Below are 6,000 nucleotides of genomic sequence, written 5' to 3'. Positions count from 1 at the left end.
AAACTATAGAGCAACAACAAAAGCAAGCTCGAACTACAAGTTAGCCCAAAATTAATGTGCGTATAAAAGTAAACAAAACAGTAAATATGCACAAAAGAATTTAAGTCTAAGTCAGAAATCACACAAAAGTCTAGTATTAGACACGGGTCCCCGGCAACGGCGCCAAAAACTTGTTAAGACTTTGGCAAGTGTACCAAGTCGCGCAAGTAGTAACCGGTAAGACCGGGATATCGTTTCCCAAGAGACTCGTGTATACTAAATATTTGCGTAATTAGTGACTAATTTAAACTAATGAATAAATTCATAATTTGGGTTTTTGTATGCAATAAAGTAAATGTTTCATAAACAAGTAAAGTTGAACTTGGATATTTGAAGACTCTAGAAAATGGTAAAGACTAGAAATGCAATGGATTGATATTGTTGGAGTTAGACTTCACCTACTTCACTCTCATATATATTAAACAATAAAACTCTTCTCCATTAATTACTAATGTCAACCCACAAGTCTACTCAAACTCTAATCCCTTAGTTGAATGAGCCTAGGTTCCCTTATTTAGAGTCAATTCCTTGAATCCCTAAATAAACAAACCCGCTTTACAAATTAGGGTTTAAGACAACTAATGGGTCAAGTTCCATTCCTAGATACAAGTTCCATTAGGTATCTTGTTCAAATTCTAGGTTTCAAGAGATATTTTCCAATACCTAATGACCCAAATATCATGCAATGAATGGGTAAAACAAAGCAAGCCTTAAATACATAAACAAAGATACTAGAAATCAATGGAAGAAGCATATATATATTCAAACCATTCGAAAATACATAAAAGTTCAGTGGCTACATCTAACCCCAACAAAAATGGGTTTAGCTCTCCATTGTCATGGAGAGCTCAAGCTTACAAAATGGAAATGGAAGAGGAAGGAGACACAAAGAGGAAGATGGAGTTGTTCCCACAAGCCCTAGCAGACCTCCAAGCGCTCCAAGACGTGTTGTTCGAGCTCCAAAATGTCCAAGATGAGATTCCCTCCGCGAAAACAGAAGAAAAAGGGGTCACTTGACACATCAGTGAAAAAGGGCGCTTGGCGGAAGGGTCTCACCGCCAGGCGCAAGCCACCAAACAGGGGGCAAGTCTTGCCGCTACCGCCCGGCGGTGACTAAGTGCCGCCAGGCGGTGACTAACAGTAGCGCCTGTCTGGCGCTTGGTTGGCGCTTGACTGGCGGTCTGTTCCGCCTGGCGCTTGCTTCGTGTCGCCAGGCGCTTCCTGTTGACATTTTCCTTCTTCTCCTTGCTATTTCGGGTCACTCATTAATCTGGACTTTTGGACAAAGCTTCCCATCTACAAAAAGGACACAAAAAATGGGGATTAGTGGTATATTTAGATAAATGTAACCCAAAATGTATTTATTTACAAAAGTAAGGTAAAATTGAGGATTAAGTAGGTTAAAAGCTTTGGAAGAGATGATTTTGCTAATGAAATATAGCTTGGATAATGGTAAAAATTAACATCCGATATTCCAAGCCACAACTCAAGGAATACCACGTGTTTACCCTTCATCCCGAGCCACAACTCAAGGGATGTCATTTTGAGCCACAACTCAAGGAATGCTCCAGCAAAGTCCGACCTTAAGGTATGCATCCAAAGCCTTATAGGTCATGCACCACACTAAGAACAAACCATTGCTCCTGCATAATCACTTGGCGCTGCTTGAGCATCGCTAGGTGAAAAGCAATTGCAAACTGCCTAGTGGAGCCCATCTGCCACCAAGCGCCAAGCGTCTCAGAAGTCACTGTCTCTATAGGTATTGCCTGGCGGGACGAACCTCATCGATAGGCACCACATGCTCCCAGTGTCACTATCCACATAGTTGTCGCCTGGTGGAACGTCAACATTCCTAGGCGCTAAGCGTTTCAGTAGTCCTTTGTATTTGTAGCTATCATCTGGTGGTTAAGACCCCACCGTCAAGCGCTACACCAATAGACAAGTTTTACTGAGTTAATAACCCAACAAAACCCAATCTCACACTTTCCAAGTCGGGGTAGCATTACCTTAGATATCCAATCTGACTCATCTTACCAATTACTATTATTCATATTGTATCCACAATACTTATGCCAAATTGTGAACACTTCACTCATACCATTAAACAATTGGCCCCAAACTCACCATTGAACTCTACCATAGAATACGACTATCTAATAATTCAGATTTTAGCAACCCATAATACATCTCTCAATTAAAATAAGGTCTTACTCAGTACCTACCATCACCACTTCCCCACAACCCTCTGGAAAATCCCATTATCAAACCTTAACCCTTAACCTTGTAATTCCATCATCCACTCAACTTAACTTCTCCAAAGATATATCCAAACCTAAGCCTCATTCTCCTATCATTGTTCTACCTAGCACAAAAACAAGATCCTACACGCAACTTGTACCTCATAGCCACGCATTGCCATTCTTCACTACGCTTGTGCTTGGTGGCCAGGTTAGTACCGCCAGGTGGTGCATACCATTCTTTGGAAAATCCTAGAATTTCCTTGCACCTTTGAAGCCTAAAAAAAATCCCCAAATGTGTTTCTAGGTATATCTCCACAATTCTACAACCAATCAGGTTCCCCATGGTACCTAATATCAATTTAAGTACGCACATACAACATCCCTAATGAAATTCAGGCATCAATCATTCCTATGCTTTTAACCCCAATTATTGTCAAACCCTAAACATTTTTATACCAATTTCATTCATTTATCTTAATTAACAACACATTTCAATATTTATTGACCTCTAATGTACAACCAATAGATATAATTCAATTTTTCCCCGATCACAACAACCTAAAAACCCCAAAATACCAAAAAATCGAGCCAATCTTGCTCATGTTGCTTGGCGAGTGTTCATCGCCGCCAGGCGATTCATCCAAAAACCTAGAAAATGGGTTAGATTAATTGCGTCGCTTGGCGGCCAATTCATGTCGCCAGACGGTTCCTCGTAGGAACCTAGAATTATAGGGAAATTCATATAAACAGCCTAGTAGACCTTCAAGGCCGCCAAGCGGTTTCTAAAAATTTTCCACAAACACAAATGAAAAAAAAAACAGAACAACCAGAGGAGAAATATCACAGCTCCCCTAACCTAATTTCCTTGCTCAAGTTTGTAAAATTCTTGGAGTTTTGAGCCCCAATTTGCCTTAGCTTTTGCTTTCTCCTCCAAGGATCCTTCTCATCTCTCACTATTCTTAGAGTTTTGAGCCCCAATTTGCCTTAACTTTTGCTTTCTCCTCTAAGGATCCTTCTCATCTCTCACTTCTCTCTCTTTTCACGTTCCCAAAATAGTGCTCAAACCTCACCTTTCAATCACTCTATAATTTCTCTAAAACCCTAATCTAACTTCCACTTTAATCCTTTAATTAATTGAATTAACAATAATTTTGTCAAAAAGGAACCTTATTTCGCACAAGCCAAGATTCAAACACACAACCACACCATTGGCACGTTAATGCACAATCGTTCAACCAATTCATGTTTTGTGATAATTCCTATACATTCAGGATTATATTATCACTCATCATGATCAAGCATATTATTATTAAAAATAATAACAATTAAAATAACAGAAATGGCATACACAAGACTTGAACCCAAGTCATCTCACACAACCAAGTACTCTCAACCACTTGAGCCAGTATTGTTCTACGTCATAAATCCCAGCATTAAATGCCACAAAGGTTCCCACTACTCGCATTTCTTAAATAATTATTTATTTAATTACTTAATTTTCTCGGTTCTTACAATAGCTCCAAATCCAGAGAGCTACTAAAACGCTTGGCACCTGGCGCCTGGTGGTGAGGTTCATCCCGCCAAACGATACTTGTAAGGGCAGGGACTTCAGGTGCACGTGGCGTGTGGTGGCTTGTGGCTTTCGCCAAGATGTATTTAATTGGTTTTCGCTTGGTTGCACTTAGGCAGCGCCAGACGATGATGCAGGGGTAGTGGCTTGTTTCCTTTGGTTGTACATTGTCTACAAGGCTTTAGATGAATACCTAAAGGATGGACCTTGCTGGAGCATTCCTTGAGTTGTGGCTCAGAATGGCATCCCTTAAGTTGTGGCTCGGGATAGAGGGTTAACACGTGGTATTCCTTGAGTTGTGGTTCAGAATGACAGATGGTACCGGTGTGAGTGTGCAAGTTGTGACTCGTATGGAGAGTCTCCACTCGATTTAGCAATCACAGGTTGTGGCCAGTGATTTGTTCGTCTTGTGTCAAGAATATGAATTTTGGTTCGTATTGGGAACTCCACTTGGCGTTACGAAGTGTGGTCCGTAGCATGATATTCCTGCATGTGTTTCTACGAGTTGTGGCTTATAGATTGTGGAAACCACAAGTTATAACTTGTGGCAACAAAGGATATCTTAATGTCATCATGTAAAGATGTAGAACATGGATAAACATGGTGGTGGCCATGCTTTGTGGAATAAGAGGATGGAGTTTCTCTTATGAGAGTGTGTGTAATTTTGAGTTGTAATTCGTGTGTGTGCGTGTGTATATATATATATATATATATATATATATGTATATGTATATGTATATGTATATGTATACATATACATATAAATATACATTTATATACATATACATTTATATGTATATGTATATGTATACATATAGATATACATATACATATGTATATGTATATGTATATATATATATACATATATATATGTATATGTATGTGTTTATTATGCACACATACATATACATATATATGTATATATATACATATACATATACATATGTATATGTATATGTATATGTATATGTATATGTATATGTATACATATACATATACATATACATATAAATGTAGATGTATATGTATATGTATACATATACATATACATGTACATATGTATATATATATATATATATATATATGTTAGCTCACCCTATTTGTTTGTGATTGGTGATGATCGTGTAATTTGTTACACGGGAGCAGATGATGTTGCAGGTAGTGTTGGTGAGGTATAACATTGGAGAGGAGCAACATGGGGATTTTATTTTAAAGTTATTTCCATCATTATGTAACTCGGATTTCAATATAGTTTTTGGAGATGTAAACTTGGAGTTTAATTTATGTTTATTATAACTCGTTAATAAATGTTTTAATTTTCTCGCGTTTTGGGAAGGTCATTATAATAAATGCAATTTTGATTTTCTTATTTATTTATTTAATTTAAAACTAGTAATATCTGACTGGGATCTTACAAACACGATGCAATAATTCTTAAAAGAAATAAGTCCTATCTTTCCTTTTCAAGCGACCAAGGCTCTAAAAATGAATGTGTTAAAGTTTGTAGTGAAGATCATGCTTAATCAAGAATTAACTTATTCAAGATGTAATGGTCCTTATCAATAATGTTATATATAAAGTGATCAAATCGAAGTTGGAGAACACATCAACGACAAACATTTTCTAGGTCTTATAGTTATCAAGAGTGTTTTTTATATGGGTTGTGAGATATTCTATAAATTCTTTACATTGTGAAGTTTTCTCTAGTGATCTTAAATTACACTCTTTGTGAAAGTGTTTTCTTTCTATTTAAGAGTTCTTAATCTTAGGAAGAGACTAAGAATGTTAATCATCACTGGTTTATGCACTTGAGAATTAGGAGTGGTTGGTGTACTTGTAACCCAAAGTCTCTTATGTACTTGGTTTTGTAATTTCTTTTATTAGCGAAACCTCTTAAGCTAAATGCTTAAGGGAGGACTAGACGTAATCCATGTGGTTAGAGAGAACTAGTATAAAAATTTGCATTTTGTTTGATTTCTTCTCTTTAGATGGCATATTCTAGTGGAGGAAAGCAACACAATATTCTATATTCTATGATTGATAGCTTATAGACTTTTTTTAATAGTCTACATCTCTGAGAAGCGCGATCAATAAGTATGACATCAATGACAAGGTGTTGTGGACTCTTCCACCTTATGGGAAGCACTCAGA

This window comes from Vigna unguiculata, chromosome 6, assembly GCF_037176805.1.
Source record: "Vigna unguiculata cultivar grain cowpea cultivar isolate G323 ecotype 2 chromosome 6, ASM3717680v1, whole genome shotgun sequence".
Taxonomy (NCBI): domain Eukaryota; kingdom Viridiplantae; phylum Streptophyta; class Magnoliopsida; order Fabales; family Fabaceae; genus Vigna; species Vigna unguiculata.
This window is presented reverse-complemented; position numbering follows the sequence as displayed.